At 40.3% G+C, this 22552-nt stretch overlaps 1 protein-coding gene and 1 long non-coding RNA gene across 11 annotated transcripts in view; one reads left to right on the top strand and one right to left on the bottom strand.

Moving 5' to 3' along the window:
* The window catches only part of PTPRM (protein tyrosine phosphatase receptor type M), an 898578-nt gene that overhangs the window by 143430 nt on the left and 732596 nt on the right, over positions 1-22552 (top strand). The window lies entirely within an intron of this gene.
* Positions 893-10962, bottom strand: LOC130273975 (uncharacterized). The gene is made up of 3 exons (XR_008844188.1): positions 10835-10962; positions 1308-1532; positions 893-1206 (listed from the first exon to the last, which is right to left on the bottom strand). It is a non-coding gene; the product is annotated as an uncharacterized LOC130273975 (long non-coding RNA).

The raw sequence follows: 22552 nt of genomic DNA, 5'->3' as shown, positions 1-22552 counted from the left end.
TTGTCAGCTCTAAACAAATACATCAAGATATTGTCTATAAGGCAAATGTAGTAGTTTACAGTATTCTACAAGACTACATTCCTTCTCCTTTATCAGTAAAATTGTTTACAGCAATGTGTACACATTCCCCCGACAATTAAAATGCTTTTCCTACTGCATCATTTTGTCTGTAGGTGTTTAATAACTAATTGCCTTAACCCCTTATAGATACAGCTAGTTTGCACCTTGAGGGTACGATCCCATGTAGCACTTATGCAGCGTATTTAACTGCACAGTGGAAAATGCACTTCATATTTTTCGATCAGCATACACACAGAACTAACCGGCAGCAGCCCTGTGTGTGCGGTGAAGTTCGGAGACAGGGCAACTTGTCACAGTCATGGCGGTGTGCAGCCCCGCCTCCAAACTTCACTGAACACACTTTGCTGCCGCCAGGTAGCTCTGTGTGTATTCTCATCTGAGAATATGCAGCATATTTTGTGCAGCATATAATACACTGTGTAAGCGTTATGTGGCACTGTACTCCAAGAATGTATCAGTTTTTTGGTTTTTTTAAACGTTTGCATCACTGCATTCTTAGAGCCATATTTTTTTTTTTAGCAATGTAGCCATGTTAACTGCACTCTGCATATTCATAAAACTGCAGTTATGTCAACTTTTGACAGATAAAAAAATAAAAATATAAATTACTGGGTCACCATATTCTGAGACCCACTGCTTTTTCACTTATTGCCAATAGAGCTATATATGGGCTTGCTATTTTTTACTAGGAGAACCGGTAACTTTCATTGGAAACATTTTAAGATATATTAGTACATTTTGATCACTTTTTATTCCACTTTTGTTTGGCTGGATGAAGAAAGAAATGGCAGTTCGGACATTTAAGATAAATAATTTGATGCACAGGGTTTAATGCTGCAGATTGTAATATAAACTAAATGACTGAAAACAGTTTCAAATCTGCAGCTTCAAATATACGCAGGATACTGTACATGTGAATAGATTTTAAAAATGCATCTCAGTGGTGCTGACAAGAGTGTGATCCAATGGTTGCACATATGGGTGAAGTCCACAGGCAATGTTTAACCCAGATACTACACTTGTAGGATAAATATTCTTAGGAATTTCTTAATTTTTAAATACACAGTGGACAATAGAAGGTTCATCGCCTTTACATAGTAATATTGCATTGGTGATCTGGATGATCTGAAAGATAAAAACAAAAACATTGCTAAAATAGAAAACAGTAACTTTTTTCTATAACTATAACAAACAATCGAACAGCAGAGATGTAGAGATCAGCTCACCAAACCAATGTCCCGTCCACAGCACGGCCGATGTGCGGCGACAGCAATAGATATAGGCTCACTTGCCCTACATATAGGATGTTACTTTATGGTTCTATTATATGACTAAGGGCGGTTCACGCCTGAAACGCGTCATTTCTGGTTGCCTTGTCCTGTGATTTTGATTTTATCCAATAAAGGGATCTTTTTGCATTTTCCACGCTGGCCTTATCCTTCTTCCGATAACTAACAATGGGATGTACAAAAACATGCATCGGTATAATGCATAAACAGCAATACATTTAAATATAGCTTAAACAGACAGAATGTTCTTTTACTGATAATGAGATTTTTTGCATTATATTCCCATCAGTGGTCCCAACAGTGACCCATTATTGACCCATGTATGGCCAGCTTTCCAGTAACTCAACTTCATTAAGATTATGGCACTTTACTGCCACAAATCTTCCTTTTGTCTGCCTTAACAAAGCCAAATGTAGAAAATTACAATGAAAGCATGAAAATATAATTGCTTCTTTTTCTTGCCAAGGTAAACAGTCATCTGTCACTCAAATGTCAATGACTCTGCTGAAAATAGGCAGATGTGTCTTATGTTTCATTCTTAAGCCTCTCCATTGTCTCTGAACATTGCTAATCCATTCGTCTTATCAATGTTGTATTTTAGTTTGCGAAAAACACAAGATAAAAGTGATGCAAATAGTTACAGCGTATTTATTGAGCTCATCTGCAAGAGAATTACTGTCTAAACCAACTTCCAAAACAAGGTGACAAAATACATGCATGTATTTTCTCAGTCGTTATACTATATTTCACTTCATAAATAATGAAGGAGACTACAGTTAGTATGAAAACTTTCCTAGTAAGCCTATGAACCAATTGCTGTTCAATTATCTTACTTGTTTTATATAACAATGGCTGCAGTTACATAGTTATTTTCCTTCAGAGGCAATTTCTATATGTGAAGCAAACAGAACACTAATTCAGTGCACGTACATTCACTCTAATTGTTCACACGAGCACTATGACAGCTCTATAGGTATATAGGTTTTCTAGCTAATAAATAATATTACAAATGCCAACAGATACTATTAATTTGGATACAAGTAGAGCCTTAGGCTATGATTACATGACAGAATATCCTCTATTCCGCACAAATTCTCTTCAGCAAAGCATGCGGAACAGAATTGCGGAATAGTGCAGAAACTGCAGTGAAATTGCGACAGAATTTCAACAGAATTCTGTATTCTCAAAACATAGAATTCTGCTGAGATTCAAAGCCCTATTGACATCAATGGGATGACACCACGGAATTCTGCTAAATTAAAGACAGGTCTTCAAATTATGTGGAATGCAGAAAGTGTGCTGTGTGAATGGGGAAGCAGAATCCCATTGAAGTCAATAGGCCATTCATTTCAGCTGGATTTCCAGGAGAATTCTTCTGTGGAATTTCGCATGGAAATTGTGCCCCGACTTGTTCTGGACTCTATTTTTTTTTTTTTTTAACTGAACACACCTTGTACGGGTTAAAGCACAACTGACACCGCCAGGTTTCGACTGATCCCATTAACATAAATGTGATCCATGGGGTCTTCAGTATTGTACAGGAGTCCTTCCGAAGGACTAACAGAAGCAGTTCCTTTTATCGGGGAGCAACAGTCGTGTGAACAAGCCTTTACTAGTTCTGTTCACATAGCCTTTCTAGAGTCAGTCTGTCTGTCCAGCATACAGGAGTCTTTGTATACTCATTCTATTGTTTAGCAAAGGTCCAACTATATTTGCACCTATGTCAAGCTTTTTTTTTTTTTGAGTTATTCATTAATGATCTTCATTTGTACTAAATAATATATATATATATATATATATATATATATATATATATATATATATATATACATATATACAGTACAGACCAAAAGTTTGGACACACCTTCTCATTCAAAGAGTTTTCTTTATTTTCATGACTGAAAATTGTAGATTCACATTGAAGGCATCAAAACTATGAATTAACACATGTGGAATTATAGACATAACAAAAAAGTGTGAAACAACTTCTAGGTGGAAAGTGTCCCCAAGAGCAGTCACAAAAACCATCAAGAGCTACAAAGAAACTGGCTCACATGCAGACCGCCCCAGGAAAGGAAGACAAAGAGTCACCTCTACTGCGGAGGATAAGTTCATCCAAGTCACCAGCCTCAGAAATCGCATGTTAACAGCAGCTCATATTAGAGACCAGGTCAATGCCACACAGAGATCTAGCAGCAGACACATCTCTAGAACAACAGAGGAGACTGTGTGAATCAGGCCTTCATGGTAGAATATCTGCTAGGAAACCACTGCTAAGGACAGGCAACAAGCAGAAGAGACTTGTTTGGGCTAAAGAACACAAGGAATGGACATTAGACCAGTGGAAATCTGGGCTTTGGTCCAAATTTGAGATCTTTAGTCCACCGTGTCTTTGTGCGACGCAGAAAAGGTGAACGGCTCTACATGGACTCTACATGCCTGGTTCCCACCGTGAAGCATGGAGGAGGAGGTGTGGTGATGCTTTGCTGGTGACACTGTTGGGGATTTATTCAAAATTGAAGGCATACTGAACCAGCATGGCTACCACAGCATCTTGCAGCGGCATGCTATTCCATCCGGTTTGCGTTTAGTTGGACCATCATTTATTTTTCAACAGGACAATGACCCCAAACACACCTCCAGGCTGTGTAAGGGCTATTTGACCAAGAAGGAGAGTGATGGGGTGCTGCACCAGATGACCTGGCCTCCACATTCACCAGACCTGAACCCAATGAAGGCAAAAGGGCCAACAAGTGCTAAGCATCTCTGTGAACTCCTTCAATACTGTTGGAAGACCATTTCAGGTGACTACCTCTTGAAGCTCATCAAGAGAATGCCAAGAGTGTGCAAAGCAGTAATCAAAGCAAAAGCTGGCTACTTTGAAGAACCTAGAATATTACATATTTTCAGTTGTTTCACACTTTTTCGTTATGTATATAATTCCACATGTGTTAATTCATAGTTTTGATGCCTTCAATGTGAATCTACAATTTTCATAGTCATGAAAATAAAGAAAACACTTTGAATGAGAAGGTGTGTCCAAACTTTTGATCTGTACTGTATATATAACAAATGGTCCTATTAGACCCATATATAATTTTGCATCCGCATTATACTGGGTGTAGGCATTAAACCATCCTTCTGCACTTTGAAGGGCTCTATAAGAATACATTTACACCAGAGAAAAAATAGAGCTACAAAACTCCAGATAAAAATTACAAAATTTTATTTCAGATTATTAAAATATAAGTATGAGGTATGAACAAACAACAACATACCAATATAAAACTCAGTGTAATTCCAGACAAGACGAGTATAATATGCTATCATGCATGAAAAATTGTGCACAGGATTGGATGCAACATTGGCTTATAGATTATTAAAAAGTTATGTATCACATGGATAAATGACCCATCCCCTATATAATGGCCAACAACTATCTCATATTATGCCCATAGCGGATGTGTAAGCCTGGTAGTTCACTCCCAGTAATCTGGGGTCCTATATGCATTCACCCATAATATCTGTCCGTATGTCACCGAACCACTACAGCCACTGTTTTGTTCCTTCCTCAGGGGGCCCCCTGAGGAAGGAATGAAACAGTGTCTGTAGGGGTTCATGCATGATAGCATATTATACTCCTCTTGTCTGATATTGCACTGAGTTTTATATTGGTATGTTGTTGTTTGTTAATACCTCATACTTATATTTTAATAATCTGAAATAAAAAAAATTATCTAGAGTTTTGTAGCTCTATTTTTTTCTCTGGTGTAAAAATAATATATATTATGTATAATATATATATATATATATATATATATATATATATATATATATATATGAGACCCTAGGTAGATTATGTATGACTATAGGAGGCTTTGCAGAACATTTCAACAGTTGCATCTGTATCCGACAAACATTTCCTCTGTCATGCAGGTACGTTCCAGTATATAATATCTACCATTGCTTCTTAGGCTGTGGGGAGGGAAGCAATTCTGATAAGGTGCCACTCAAGAGCCACTTTTGACAAAAGCAAAAATAAGATGGAGAGGCCTTTTTTTTTTTATCACTGCAGCTATTTCTAGTCTAGCAACATATTTGTATATTTTTCTGATGCTTTTAAAGGGAGTTGTCTATCAAATAATAGAAGTCATACTAGTTTTAACAACCTCTCCCTGCTTCTTTTGGCTGTAGTGTAGATGACCATTATTTCCAGTGATTGGCATTAGCAGTCACATGTCTATGTCGAGAGCAATGTTTCCCAACCAGGGTTCCTCCAGCTCTTGCAAAACTACAACTCCCAGAATGCCCGGACAGACTTCGGCTGTCAGGCATGCTGGAAGTGTAGTTTTGCAAGGTGGGAGGCACACTGGTTGGAAAACACTGCTCTAGAGGGACCAGGAATGACAGAATGGAAGTGACTGAGAATTGATAAGTTGAATATGACTATTTTATACTATTTTAGGCTACTATCGCACTGCTGTTTGTCTCCGACAGTGTGAAGCCCGTTATTTTAGGATCACGATGGGGGAGAAAAGTTTGTGCTCGCTCTAATTTTTCTCCTACTACTTGCCACTAAAAAAATAATGGGTCCGTCAGGACCCCATCATAGTGCATAGGGTCTATCTGGACCGGTCGGCCCACGTTGGACCCGTCAGGCAACAGGCCCGTTTTATAAATAGAACCTGACGGACCCGTTAGTGACAGGTCCCGAGGGCAGTGGGAAAGGAGCCTTAGCCATCTTTAGAACATTTTAGGTGGCTGGACAATCCATTTGTTGTTATACTACATTGCTGATGCCCCAGTCGAAAATAGATTGAAGGGCCTTGCTATAGACGATATTCCGAAAGTAATGGGACCAGTAGTGACCAATTCGTACATGTTTAGGACCAGTCTTACAAATCAGCGTAGTAAATATGTTTTGTTGTCCTCAAAATATTTTTTCATGAATATAAATACTGGACACCAAGCAGAGCTGATTTTCATTTCTAAGAACAAAACAGCTTCTTGATCTCTACTTCATCTTTCAGAATCCTTGTTGTTTTTGGTTATTCCATATTTTACTTTTTTTTCTTCCAAGTGTTGTTCATATCTTATTTGTGTCTTTCATTTTTGTAAGGAACATGACAGTTCTTTGTGCTCCCGAGTTTATTTACCATCATTTCTCATAAGCTTCATTACGTAATAATAACAGCAGTCACTACAGAAGAGAAAAGGAATATATTTAATTTTGTTTTCCACTATTGCTTGCAGAGTTAATGTCTTTGTCAAACAACCATAAGAACAGACAATGAACTCCACTTCTGCAATCCAGCTGATCTAAGAGGCTAAGTAATGGTGGGCATTATAACCAATCTCCTAGAACTACATGGAAGTGACTGCTTAGAGTTCGGAAAGTAGCTTGCTAATAAATTTCCTTTTATACATGTTTACGAGATGCAATCCAAATAGTAAAAAGTGGAAGATACATCTTGAATTGTCCATTAAGCTATATTTGTATAGATTACACAAATATATTTTTACAGCGATTTTCTGTTATTTCCTTCTGGCTTGCAGCACCGAGACATTTTATCATTAGTAGAAAAAGTAACTGAGGAAGCTTTTTGAGGAGTGCATTATTTATAAAGACATATGACATTTCAAGTCTCAAGGCTACTGATCATTGTTAAAGGCGTTTTTCTCCGACTCAGATTTTTCCATATTATAAAACAGATAGGCCTTGTTTTTGTGTTTTCCACATTAACGCCACCAGTACAGTTCCTAAATGTAGATCTTAAAGACTTGTATGGGTTAAAGACTTGTATGCACATGCATGCGTAACATGTATGGATCCTAATGGAAGAGGTTCCAGACCATTCTTAGCTATTATAGGGTACCTTAAAACTATTGTCATGAAAAAGAGGCATCTTGAAGAACAACATTTATCAGATTCCCATAAAAAAAAGTTTAAACCACCAGATTTCGAGATAGAGATTTTTTTGTTTGTTTATTTAACTCTGTTTAGGGCAGATTTAAAGAAATAAAAAAAAATCCTATACTTACATTTCTGGCTCCCCTGCAGCCCCTACTGTCATGGAACTCAGTGCGTAGCACTTCTTTGTGTTGATGTCAGCATAAGGACCTGTCCACTCAGCCAGTCAGTGGCCACAATAGTGTCCCACCACTGATTGGCTGAGATGGCAGGTCCTCGTTCCAGCACAAGCAAGTGCTCTTCAGCGAGACTGGGTTCCATGACAGCTACAGGGGAACGGGGAAGGTAAGTATAGGATTTTATTTCCCATTTGCCGCAATGTTTTGTTTTTTTAAATATAAAAAAAATACTCACCTGTCACGTCATTCCAGTCCAGCACTGCCACCACTCTATAGTCCTCAGCAGAAGGGACCTAGTGATGTCACTGTACAAAGGACTACTGCAGCCAGTAACTGGACTTAGTGGACACATGCACTTGCAACTAAACATATGAATGTAAGTTTTATTTATTTTATTTCCCTGTCCCTGCCTACCTTCAAATTTGTTGGCATGCCTAAAATCAATCTTTATTATACAGCTCTGGTAATTTTAGGGGACAGTTAACCTGTCATCTGACTGCATAGGACATTTCAGAAGAGCATTGAGCCAATAAGGTTTGCTGAATGATTGAGAACAGATGTCACAATACTCACTCAAAGCGTTCTTTTTGGCTGAATGTCAGCTAGTACTTTGTTTTACTAATAGGTTTGAGAGATCGTCCATTGTGTGAGCAAAATAATATAATAAAATATTAGTGTTGGATATAGTATATTAAACTATATATTGTCTCTACAGCTTGCTTTCGGGAGCAGTTACCAAAATGTTCTATGCTAACCTAACAACCACATCCTGCCTCCCTGTTCCCAATATCAATCAGCTGCTTATTCATATACAGACATTAAGATTCTGCAGCTATATCATACTTAGTTTATATGGTAATGAAAATGCAAACAATAGTTAGACCAGGTATATACTCATTAGGAAAAAATAATTATTCATTGACAAGTGTAAAGATTCTTACTGATTCATATGGAAAAAACTATCAGCAAACCACTCGTGCATTGCATGAATATATTTTTTTTGTTTACTACATGTACATAAATTAAATTTCCTATTGGTATAGTGTATCAGTTTAATTAGAATTACATAATTATTTTTTATTTCCTTACAGATTGGTGCCTTGAATAAAGGTTTATCTTTGGTGGAACTAGTCTTATAATGCACTAAAAATGTTTTCAGACCCTTTCACTTTTTTGTATGTTGCAACCCCAAATTTTTTCCCCTTATTATTCTGCGCTCAATACCCCACAATATAATTGTGAAAAAATAATTTTAGAAATAAAATAAAAAAGGAAAAACTACAATTTTGCATTGACATAAGTATTCAAACCCTTTCCTATGACACTTTACAATAGCTCTGGATGCCCCCTTTTTCTCTTGATCCTCTCTGAGATGTTTCTACACCTTGATTGGAGTCACCTATAGTAAATTCAGCTAATTGGATGATAGGAAAGACACATCCCTGGGTATATAAGGTCTCACACTTGAAAAGTGGGTGTCTGTGCACAAAATTAGAGAGATTTATCAAAACCTGTGTGTCTGGCTGCTATGGAAAACTGCTTCACTTATCCCCTGCACAGATTTTGGTAAATCTTCCTATATATGTAAAAATATGGATGCATTTTATACAGCTGCGTGATCTTGTGACCTAAAAATGGTGTCATATGCTTATTACAGTAAGTTCCCTTTACAAGCAAGAACAATCCAATAATAAATAAACTAGCAAAACTGTGAAGAATACAAATTGCAAAGCTTTATGTAAAGGGACACGGTAGATGGTGGATCATCTGGGCCTGTGTGGATGATGACGTGAGCCTTCAAGGGAGCGGAGTCTTAAGATTCCGTTGGTTTTCACCAGAGCCACGGGATGGTCTTGCTGCGGAAGGCGGCACCCAGGTCGCTACCCCTGGCACGACCCGTCCACACATGATGCTGGGATGTGGCGTGGCACAGAAGGAGAAGGACAGGACGAGGCAAGATGGCAGTAGGTCAGGGCAGGTAACACAGGAGCAGGGGAGGTAAGGTAGCAAGAAACAGGTACACGGTAACAGGGACACAGGACTTTCACTATGGCACAAGGTAACCAAAGATCTGGCAGGGAACCAAGAGAGGAGCTGATATTTAATGACAGGGGACAGGTGTAGACACTTCATTAATCGATCACTGGCCCTTTAAGTGACAGAGCTCTGGCGTGCGTGCCCTAGGAGGCGGGGGGCGCGCGCCGGGGCTGCGAGGACACGGCGAGGCGGAAGATGAGGGAGGTGAGTGACGGGCTGGTGTTCGCATGCGGGCGCGTCCAGCGATGTGAATCCCAGCCCTGCTGGCAGCTGGGACATAAGCAGAGAGCGCTCACACCCAGCGTGTCCGGCCGGAGCGCAGGTGTTACACTTTATTTATTAAAGAGGCTCAATGCATTTTATAAAGCTGTTAACAAAATTAACACATAAATCTAGACATGTATGCTATAATACATATCATACATTACATCTCATAAACATGAATAAAAATTATACCTAAATAAGCAAATTCTTGTGTATCAACATAGGAGAGAAAGTGAGGGGTGAAGAGAATGTTGTAAAGTAACTTTTAATTCATGACTGCTTTATAAAAAGTATATATCATTTTATCTCACATATTTTAAATTATTTAACCCTTTGACCATACCATACATTCATGTATGCCCTGCACACACTAACCCCTAGAGAACGAAGGGCGTAAATGTTGATCTGTGGGGGTCTGGGTGCCAAGTAAACACTGATCAATATAATAAAAAAAATGTAATTACCCGCTCAAAAGACAAAGACAGATGTTCTCCCCATAATTGTTAGCCACTGATACCCCCATAGTTGTCCAGCCACAAGTGCTTACATAATTATTAGTTACAGGTGTCAGCCGCAGTTCTTCCTTTAGGTTATGTTCACACTTCGGAATGAATCTCTGTGCGGACATCCCAGAGAGTGCAGGTGCCAGTGCTAGGACTGCACGGGAATGCACTGTTTCATAGACTGCTATGGATTCCATGCGGACTCTGCAAGCCGAATTCTGCACAGAAATTCTGAAGTGTGAACTTAGCCATAGAGTTCATTCACATGCATTTATGCTGCAGAGTTCAATGTAAACTAAATGACTGAACACAGCTTCAAATACAGTGATCCCTCAACTTACAATGGCCTCATCATACAATAGTTTCAACATACAATGGTCTTTTCTGGTCCATTGTAACTTGAAACCAGACTCAACATACAATGGTAATGTCAATGGCTGGAAGAACTGACCAATCAGAATGGGCATTTACTGGTAAAACACCTGTATTACTGAAGTGTATGCCCTGAATTTCTGTATGGTGGCGCCTCCCTACAGTACAGGGAGGTATTACATGTTCTGTACTCTTTACCTGTGCCACAGTTAGCTGCTCCTTTGGACACCAGGTGAGGAAGACTCCATTGAACTTTTTTAGGACACTGAGGGAGATTTATCAAAACCTGTGCAGAGGAAAACTTGCCCTGTTGCCCAAGCAACCAATCAGCTTGCTGCTTTCATATTTATGAAGGCCTGTGAAAAATGAAAGAAGCAATCTGATTGGTTGATATGGACAACTGGGTAAGTTTTCCTCTGCACAGATTTTGATAAATATCCCCCACTGCGTGTACTGTACAGGACCCTGAAGAAGCTCCTGTCCTCTACATAGACAGTGATTTACAGCTCCCAGCAGATCTTTATTATTTTTATATGTAAGGATTTGCTTTATCTGTATTAGTTATCTACTTATTTTTCTTTAATCCTCACTTTTTCCTATTTTTGGATGACATTTTGGTGGCTTCAGAACCAATTACCAGGTTTCCATAGAGTTCTGGTCTCAACATACAATGGTCGTCCTAGAACCGATTAATATTGTAACTTGAGGGACCACTGTATGCTCAGCATACTATACGTGTGAATAGACTCTTAAAACGGTATTTTAGCCCTTGAAAATGTATCCACTATCCACAGGATCTGTGTCTGGTCATGGGGGGGTCTAACCTCTGGGACCTCCCACGATCTCCAGAACGGGGCCCATCTCTCCCAGCTGTATGGAGTGATAGGTCAGCACTCGCTCCATGCATTATCTACGGAAGCATCGGATATACCCAAGAGCTGTACTCCCAGGGCTATAACATTTCATAGCTGTTTTTTTCCTTTTTTATTTTTTTAAAATTTTTGGCCTTTTTTTAACCCAAATTGTCCTGAAATAAAAACATTCTAAATTTGGCTCTAATCGCCATTGTATTATTGAGTTCAATAGAAATGAATTAGTAAGCAAAAGGCTGATTTTGTCCATTTTTTGAGCAGTGAAAAAAACAAAAACAGGAAAAATACATTGTGTGAACATGGAAATGCAATGCTGGGAGTGACATGCTGCCTTCCCTTGCTCTGCATTTGTTAAAGGGGTACTCCGGCCAAGCTATCACGGTCAGACACCTTATGCCCTATCCTTTGGATAGGGGATAAGAAATCTTAGGGCCGGAGTACCCCTTTAACTGCCTTAGTACAGGGGGAGTAGGGATCCTGCTCGGTACACTCTGCTGTATTAGATAATAGGGTCTCTGATCCTGTTCACTGTGTATGTGGCACAATAATGTATAGAGTTGTTCTCAGCTCAGAACAGCAGTTGTTTTTAAAATGGCTGTACATGTAAAGGAAGTAAATAATAATAAAAAAAAAAAAATGTGTGTATGTATATATATAACAGGCACACATATGTTTGTGTATAATAAAAAATACATACAGTAAAAATAATTTAATAAGTATTTTTTTATATAAAAGCAAAGCAGTGATACATTAAAGGGGTTACCAGGAAAAAAAACTTTTTTTTTTTATATATATATCAACTGGCTCCAGAAAGTTAAACAGATTTGTAAATTACTTCTATTAAAAAATCTTAATCCTAATCTTATGAGTTTCTGAAGTTAAGGTTGTTCTTTTCTGTCTAAGTGCTCTCTGATGACACGTGTCTCGGGAAACGCCCAGTTTAGAAGCAAATCCCCATAGCAAACCTCTTCTAAACTGGGCAGTTCCCGAGACACGTGTCATCAGAGAGGACTTAGACAGAAAAGAACAACCTTAACTTCAGAAGCTCATAAGTACTGAAAGGATTAAGATTTTTTAATAGAAGTAATTTACAAATCTGTTTAACCAGTTGAGATATATATATATATATATATATATATATATATATATATATATATATTAAAAGTTTTTCCTGGATAACCCCTTTAATAGAACCTCAAAATTGCCTGCACAAAAAGACAATGTTCAAAAATGGCACTGTAAACACACAAAAACGCAAAAAGAAAACTTTTCATGATTCTGGCCTTATATATGCAGCATGTCCCAAGTTGATTCGTACTTCTAAGTTTAGCAGAATGTTGTTTTTATGCGTGTTGTTTATTGCACACATAAATATGGTTTGGAAGACTATGGAACGGCTGATGACCCCTCTTGTTTCAGATGGATATGGCTATGGTTATAACATGCTGTCTTACTTGATGAATATAAAGCATAAACATTCTTCTAAAGCCCAAGGATATTTTAGATGATCATTTCTGTTTTATTTGCATTCTGGTTTCTTAGCAGTTTGTGAAGCAACTATAGAGGAATCCATTTTCATTTAGAATATGGCAGGACCAGTATACTTATCGGGAAAGTTTGTAGCAAGAAGTGCCTCTTGTGAAGTTTTTTGCGTGTAGTGCGGCCCCTCATGCATAGCGCATCCCTGGTGGTTGTGGGTGGTGGTGGTCATAATGAGGAACGATAATGCAATTAAGATTTCAATCAATTCTACATGAGTTTAACAGCAGGCAATTATGCTGCCTAACAGCTGTTAAGTGAGTGTAATTGCATAGTGCAGATCACAGTTTATCAGATTATTACACATAGTTGAGAACGGTTATGTATGGAAGGTAAACATAACAACATTGGATATTTAGAGACTTGCAAAAACTAAGCTTTAAGCTTTACTAATTATCCTTCTGTTTTTATTCCTTACATAGTAAATGTTTTTCTCTTGTGTATAAATACATTCTTTGTGTGTTTTTGTAGCAGATGCACTAAGAAAAAAAATCATGTTTGTATCTGTAAGAGTAGAACTTTCAATACTTTATAGCAGTGGTCTCCAACCTGCGGACTTCCAGATGTTGCAAAACTACAACTCCTAGCATGCCCGGACAGCCGTTGGCTGTCCGGGCATGCTGGGAGTTGTAGTTTTGCAACATCTGGAGGTCCGCAGGTTGGAGACCACTGCTTTATATTACTGTTTGTAATTTGTTATCAGCATATCCCTGGAACCACCCTTTATACCAGTGTTCCCCAAACTGTGGCCCTCCAGATGTTGCAAAACTATAACTCCCAGCATGCCTGGACAGCCGTTGGCTGTCCAGGCATGCTGGGAATTGTAGTTTTGCAACATCTGGAGGGCCACAGTTTGGGGACCACTGCTTTATACCCACTAAGCTTATTTGATTTTCAATATGCAAACACCAGACAATTATAGCAGGAAACTGGAACTTGGGGACTAGAGATGAGCGAAATTACAGAAAATTCGATTTGTCACGAACTTCTCGGCTCGGCAGTTGATACCTTTTCCTGCATAAATTAGTTCAGCTTTCAGGTGCTCCCGTGGGCTGGAAAAGATGGATACTGTCCTAGGAAAGAGCTTAGTGGGTATAAAGGGTGGTTCCAGGGATATGCTGATAACAAATTACAAACAGTTCTATAAAGCAGGGGTCCCCAACCTGCAGACCTCCAGATGTTGCAAAACTGCAACTCCCAGCAAAACGTGGCTCCTTCTCTTCTGAGCATTGTAGTTCGCCAGCAGAGCACTTAACGTCCACACATGGGATATTTCCATACTCAGAAGAAATGGGGTTACTGCAACTCCCAGCATGCAACATCTGGAGGTCCGCAGTGCATCTGCTACAAGAACACACAAAGAATGTATTTATACACAAGAGAAAAACATTTACTATGTAAGGAATAAAAACAGAAGGATAATTGGTAAAGCTTAGTTTTTGCAAGTCTCTAAACATCCAATGGAGACTCTCTCCTAGGACTGTATCCACCTTTTCCAGCCCACCGGAGCACTTGAAAGCTGAACTAATTTATGCAGGAAAAGCCATCAACTGCCGAGCCGAGAAGTTTGTGACGAATCGAATTTACTGTAAGTTCGCTCATCTCTATTGGGGACTTTGGACATCATTTACTGGCTATTTATTTTATTGTTTGAAAGTTCTCCATGTGGACACATGGAAGAACAACAGGATGAGTCTGCCTCTCAGCTTTGTAAGGTAATGTTCACACACTGCAAGATTTTGTAGAGCGCGTCCTTGAAAATTCTGCATGTAAATGCATTACAATTATTTTCAGAAAAAATCTTATTTCACACAATATCGTGTGTGAAATACACAGCAACATCTGAAAAAAATATGACACAGATAGCCAATAATGCAAAGTTATGTCTGGGAAAAAAGGTCACAAGTTAGTTCCCACAGCCACACATACAGTTGTAGGCAAGGTCCCGCATAGTGTATGCACTGCATATTTTGCTGCCTTTTTCTACCTATTAGAGTCAATGGACAGCAAAATCAGCTGCAGAAAATATGCAGCAAAATACACAGCATATGATATAAGTGATTACCTTTCAAAATCAAAACTCTTCCTGAACACCTATAATAGGATGACTCTGCCTTCAAGAATTACCGTATTTTTCGCCCTATAGGACGCACCGGTGCAGTGCCGTAGATTGTGATGTGCCATAGATTGTGATGGAGTGACTCAGCAGTTTCCCTGCTCGAGCGCTCCGCCTCCATCACATTCTATAGGCTGACACTCGCACACCACCCCCCAACCATTGGTTACTGCGGGGGCTTGCGAGTGTCACGTGACATATTTAATCAGCAGGCATCGCAGCTCACGGCAGTCTCACTTGGGCTATCACAGGGAGAAGATCTCTCCCTATGATAGCCTGAAGCTGTACGGAGCTCTCATAGCCTTTGTGGCCCGATTCCGATTCGGGCCACAGAAGCTAATACTTTTACTGTTTTATTGTCACCCGCCAGCGCACTCGTTCGCCACCGCTATCGGGATCCCTGTGTCCGATAGCGGCGTTATCAGCTTGTCACCCGCCAGCGCGATCGCTCGACAGCGCTATCGGGATCCCTATGCCCGATAGCGCTGACAACCGCTTGTCTCCCCGCCCGCTGCTCTGCTCCCCGTCCCCTGTTAACTCTCAGGGAACGGGGAACAGAAAGTAGAGCACCGGGCGCAGCTAAAGTAGTACTGGGCATGCACAGCACTACGCAAATAGTGTAGGTAGGTAGCGTAGCCGTAGATTAGTGTAGGTTCTAATTTAGCATAGTTTAGTATTAAAAGTGAGAGGGGGTTAGGCACCACAACTCCCCGCATGGGAGTTGTAGTTTAGGACAACAACTCCCAGCATGCCCATACAGCTAAAGGCTGCCAGGGCATGCTAGGAGTTGTAGTTTAGCTTAGATTAGACAGCAAAAGGACTAGAACTCCCAGCATGCCCAGACAGCTAAAGGCTGCCCAGGCATGCTGGGAGTTGTAGTTTAGCTTAGATTAGACAGTGAAGGGACTACAACTCCCAGCATGCCCAGACAGCTAAAGGCTGCCCAAGGCATGCTGGGAGTTGTAGTTTAGGACTACAACTTCCAGCATGCCCAGATAGCTAAAGGCTGCCCAGGCTTGCTGGGAGTTGTAGTTTAGCTTAGATTAGACAGCAAAGGGACCACAACTCCCAGCATGCCCAGACAGCTGAAGGCTGCCAGGGCATGCTGGGAGTTGTATTTTAACTTAGATTAGACAGCAAAAGGACTACAACTCCCAGCATCACCACACAGCCTTCAGCTGTCTGGGCATGCTGGGAGTTGTGGTCCCATCAGCTAAACTACAACTCCCAGCAGTCCCTTCACTGTCTAATCTAAGCTAAATACAACTACCCGCATGCCTAGGCAGCCTTTAGCTGTCTGGGCATGCTTGGAGTTGTAGTCCTAAACTACAACTCCCAGCATGCCTGGACAGCCTTCAGCTGTCTGGGCATGCTGGAAGTTGTGGTCCCATCAGCTAAACTACAACTCCCAGCATGCCTTGGGCAGCCTTTAGCTGTCTGGGCATGCTGGGAGTTGTAGTCCCTTCACTGTCTAATCTAAGCTAAACTACAACTCCCAGCATGCCTGGGCAGCCTTTAGCTGTCTGGGCATGCTGGGAGTTGTAGTCCTTTTGCTGTCTAATCTAAGCTAAACTACAACTCCCAGCATGCCCTGGCAGCCTTTAGCTGTATGGGCATGCTGGGAGTTGTGGTGCCTAACCCCCTTTCACTTTTAATACTGAACTATGCTAAATTAGAACCTACACTAATCTACGGCTACGCTACCTACCTACACTATTTGCGTAGTGCTGTGCATGCGCAGTACTACTTTAGCTGCGCCCGCTGCTCTACTTTCTGTCCCCCCGTTCCCTGAGAGTTAGGGGGATAGGGAACAGAGCAGCGGGCGGGGAGGCAAGCGGTTGTCAGCGCTATCGGGCATAGGGATCCCGATAGCGCTGTCGAGCGATCGCGCTGGCGGGTGACAAGCTGATAACGCCACTATCGGCATAGGGATCCCGATAGCAGTGGCGAACGAGCGCGCTGGCAGGTGACAATAAAACAGTAAAAGTATTAGCTACATTACAGCTACACTACATATACACACACCCCTTCACAGTTACCCCCGCCCCCCCAATCAAAATGAAAAACATGTGGTACGGCAGTGTTTCCAAAAGGAAGCCACCAGCTGTTGCAAAACAACAACTCCCAGTATTGCCGGACAGTCATTGACTGTCCAGGCATGCTGGGAGTTTTGCAACAGCTGGAGGCACCCTGTTTGGGAATCACTGGTGTAGATTACCCCAATGTCCACCCCTATGCAAATTCCTAATTTGGGCCTCAAATATGCATGGCACTCTCTCGCTTCGGAGCCCTGTCTCGTATTTCAAGGCAACCGTTCAGGGCCACATATGGGGTATTTCCGTACTCGGGAGAAATTGCCTAACAAATTTTGGGGGGCTTTTTCTCCTTTTACCCTTTATGAAAAGGTAAAGTTGGGGTCTACTCCATCATGTTATTTAAAATTTTACACTAACTTGCTGGTGTTGCCCCATACTTTTCATTTTCACAAGAGGTAAAAGGACAAAAAGACCCCCAAAATTTGTAACACAATTTCTCCTTAGTACGGAAATACCCCATATGTGGACGTAAAATGCTCTGCAGGCGCACAACAAGCCTCAGGAGTGAGAGCGCACCATGTACATTTGAGGTGATTTGCACAGGGGTGGCTGATCGTTACAGTGGTTCTGATATAAAACAAACAAAAAAAAACACCCACATGTGACCCCTTTTTGGGTTCACTACAGTGCTCAGAAGAGAAGGAGTGCCATTGGGCTTTTGGAGAGAGAATTTAGCTGGAATTGAAGGCCATGTGCATTTACAAAGCCCCTATGGTGCCAGAACGGTGGAAACCCCCCCACATGTGACCCAATTTTGGAAACTACACCCCTGAAGAATTTTATTTTTCATTTGCACAGCCCACTGTTCCAAAAGTCTGTCAAACGCCAGTGGGGTGTAAATGCTCACTGCACCCCTTATTACATTCCGTGAGGGGTGTAGTTTCCAAAATGGGATCACATGAGAGGGGGGGGGGTCCACTGTTCTGGTAGCATGATTGTCACCTGTGGGTCAAACACCTGTGGGGTGTTAAGGCTCACTGTACCCCTTGTTATGTGCCTTGAGGGGTGTAGTTTCCAAAATAGTATGCCATGTGTTTTTTTTTTTTTTGCTGTTATGGCACCACAGGGGCTTCCTAAATGTGACATGCCCCCCAAAAACCATTTCAGCAAAATTTGCTTTCAAAAAGCCAAACGTGGCTCCTTCTCTTCTGAGCATTGTAGTTCGCCAGCAGAGCACTTAACGTCCACACATGGGGTATTTCCATACTCAGAAGAAATGGGGTTACAAATTTTGGGGGGCATTTTCTCCTATTACCTCTTGAAAAATGGTAAATTTGGGGGAAAAAATGCATTTTAGTGCCATTTTTTTTTCATTTACACACCCGACTTTAACGAAAAGTCGTCAAACACCTGTGGGGTGTTAAGGCGGCTCACTGTACCCCTTGTTACGTGCCCTGAGGGGTGTAATTTCCAAAATAGTATGCCAGGTGTTTTATTTATTTTTTTTTTTTGCTGTTATGGCGCCATAATCATCCTAAATGTGACACGCCCCCTAAAAACCATTTCAGCAAAATTTAATCTCCAAAATCCCATTGTCGCACCTTCGCTTCTGTGCCCTCTAGTGCACCCACAGAGAACTTTACGTTCACCTATGAAGTATTTCCTTGCTCAAGAGAAATTGGGTTACACATTTTGGGGGGGCATTTTTTCCTTTTACCCCTTGTAAAAATTCAAACCCTAGGTCTACAAGAAAATGTTCGTGTAAAAAATTTAGATTTTTAATTTTCTCCTTCATTTTGCTGCTATTCCTGTGAAACACCTAAAGGGTTAACAAACATTTTGAATATCATTTTGTATACTTTGAGGGGTGTAGTTTTTATAATGGGTGTAGTATTTCTAATATGAAGACCCCTCAAATCCACTTCAAAACTGAATTGGTCCCTGAAAATTCTGATTTAGAAAATGTTGTGAATAATTGGAAAATTGCTGCTATACTTTGAAACCTTCTGGTGTCTTCCAAAAGTAAAAACATGTCAACTTTATGATTCAAACATAAAGTAAACATATTGTATATGTGAATCAATATATAATTTATTTGGTATGTCTATTTTCCTTACAAACAGAAAGCTTTAAAGGTAGAAAAGTGCAAAATTGTCAAATTTTTCATGAAATTTTGGAATTTTTCATCAGGAAATGATGCAAGTATTGGCAAAATTTAGCACTATGATAAAGTAGAATATGTCATGAAAAAACATTCTCGGAATCAAATTTATAAGTAAAAGCATCCCAGAGTTATTAATGCTTGAAGTGACAGTGGTCAGATGTGCAAAAAATTCTCTGGTCCTTAAAGGAGAACTACGGGATTGAAAAATGTATCCCCTATCCTAAGGATAGGGGATAAGTTTCAGATCGCGGGGGGTCCGACCGCTGGGGCCCCCCGCGATCTCCCATACGGGGCCCCAGCTCTCTGGTTAGAGAGGACGTGTTGACCACCGCACGAAGGAGCGGCCGACAAGCCCCCTCAATACACTGCTATGGGAGAACCGGAAATTGCCGAAGGCAGCGCTTCGACTCTCCCATAGCAGTAAATGGAGGGCGCGTGTCAGCCGCCGCCTCGTGCGGTGGTTGACACGCGCTCTCTATGCAGAGAGCCGCGGCCCCGTACGGGAGATCGTGGGGGGCCCCAGCGGTCGGACCCCCCGCGATCTGAAACTTATCCCCTATCCTTAGGATAGGGGATAACATTTTCAATCCCGTAGTTCTCCTTTAAGGTCAAAATGGGCTTGGTCCTTAAGTAAGTGACATAACAACATTCAGTTTTCAATTCTTTCTTTTTTTTTTTTTTTCACAGCTTTTCAATAATTCATATTAATTCACACATTATCCATGTAAAGATTCAAATTTCCTTGAATTATCATAATATGTTCACTTGAGATTTAAATTAACCTTTTCAGTACTACGAGGGACTCCCAAGCTTTTCTTTAGAGACTGTATTTCTAAGTTACTAAATTAGTGTAGAAATTGAATATGTAATTTAGGTATTTCATTATCTGTGTGCATCTGAGCTGAGAATAGATACTGAAGAGCAGATTTATTTTTGGTCAGAACAGCATTGTCTAGTTGGAGATTATAACAGTCCATAACATTGTCAGTTTTCCAGCTTAAAGATCATCCACATAAGGAGAAAAGTAACAGCTATTCAACATGTGATATAATGAGGTTATATTGTACACGTGGGTCTAGAAAGGATAAAACACAGTGCAGAGCTTCCTATAGGGTTAAGTTCAGGTGACAGTGTATGATAAGAACAACTTAAGTCGCATGTGGGATAGTTCCCAAGATGGTGGTGCTGCCTCCCGGGGATAGGTGGCTCGTGGATGATCCAGACTAATATATGAAGCTAAATACTTGGAAGCGAGGAAAACCATGTTCTGTTGGGCGTGATACACCAGCAGCAAAAATTGCAACAAGGTTACGAAATGTAATGGAAAATAACTTTATTCGCCAAAATACACAGACACATTTAGAAGTTTAGTGCCTTTTTCTCAACGTGAGTATGGCATGACTTTACATATCATAACCTTGAGGTAAGTTGTTACTGGTGGATGGCGCCTGACAGAACCTGGTTATTTAGCTTCATATTGTACACGTGTGATGTGCAGATGTAGGCTTTATGCACCTTACTGTATTAGCGATTGGTACCAATAGTCACAATTACTGATGCCTTAACTGCATTTATGAAGTTCCATATGAAACAGTATTTACATATGGGTACCATACGGGTTCTGTGTAGTTCTGTATGGGTTCCAAGTGGTATTTTGCAAGTACCAAAGTTTTTCCTATTTCAGAAACATTTGTTTTTAGTAGAGTTAGGGCATGTTCAGACTACAAAATTTCCGCATACAGAATTGCGCTCGGGAATGCCCTGTGTGAACCTCAACAGTGGTGTGAATCGGACCCATTCACTCTGAGGAATTTCAGTGGCGGAGGATACTGCTGCTGAAATTACGTGTGCACTGCATTGCCATCAATGGCGTCCATGTGGTCCTACCTTTAAGCAAGAAAACCCCTTTAATGGAGAACTATTGTTTGCATACAATATTCCCATGCATTATGTTTTCCATTAGTGGTAAAAAAAAAAACACAAATAAGTCAAACATAGTGTATTTTTTTCCTAAAAAATAATTCTGCATGGCTGAAAGACAAGTTGTAAATGGGATGGTATAATTTTTTCCTGTGCATTTTCTTGTACTTTAGAAAAAAGGGGGCCTGTGTGTACACAGCCTGATGGAGTCAGCAAAGTTTCAAGCTTCGAAAAAAGGTGATTATATCAGAAAAAGGAAATGATGCTGTTTTTATATAGGCAGAAAAATACGCTAAGGTCTGGCACTGATATTTACTATGAAATAGATTAGACATGAGCTGATTATTATGGCGGAGATCTGGCTTCAGCCTACGCTGCTACTTCCACTTGATCCTGTAAATGTAATTCCTGTTGTAATTGTAGGGAAATAGAGGAAAGTGCCTCTTTACAAATGTTATCAGTTACACTTTTTCTCATTTGAGCCCTGTCATATTCTTTCGTCTGATGAAAAGAACAAGACAAAATCGACTTAGTATTATGGAATGCTTCTCTCCTGTCTCAGAGCGTTTCTTAGACGCTACAATGTATTCTGATTTCCGTTCTTTCAATTTTCAGGATTTCCTATGAAGGAAGAAGGAATCATAACTAATTATTCTGCTGCTCCTAACTGTCTTTTATTTCAATGTGAGTCATGATGTTTCAATGCGAAACATTTATTCAGAGAACACAGCAAACTACTTAATTGAAAGCTGAAAGTGTTGCGAATCTGTTGAAACAGTCACACCAGTGTGACACTTTGAATGCTCTTCACATCGCGCATATTATCAAGGGACCTATTCGGTAACATTTTAGGCATTCTCCTTCTTTATCATAATTGCAGTGTGTCACATTGTTCTGATGGAGATAGATTTAGAACAATTGTTGATTGCAAGTTCTTTATGAAAACAGAGAATGAGCGACAGAGAGTGTGCATTGAAATTCAGCAATATACATCACTCATCCATCATAATTTAACAAATGGAAAGGCCTCAGACAAGCTGCCATCCATCTTATCTATTTAACTGCACTCCAGAGTGAATTAAATTGTATTTAACAACCTTTATGTTTGGCATGTTAGCAAGAAAAATCATCCCGGTGAAAAACATGTTCTCAGAAAAAGTTATTGTCGTCACTTGTAAGATTACCTCTTTGAGGTCCTCGACAACATTAAGTGCACTTTGCTAGATCAGGGGCAGGAATGTTTTATGCCAGTTTAGAAAAAGTGAAGAA

This window comes from Hyla sarda, chromosome 5 (assembly GCF_029499605.1).
Source record: "Hyla sarda isolate aHylSar1 chromosome 5, aHylSar1.hap1, whole genome shotgun sequence".
NCBI classification, from domain to species: Eukaryota; Metazoa; Chordata; class Amphibia; order Anura; family Hylidae; genus Hyla; species Hyla sarda.
This window is presented reverse-complemented; position numbering and strand designations above follow the sequence as displayed.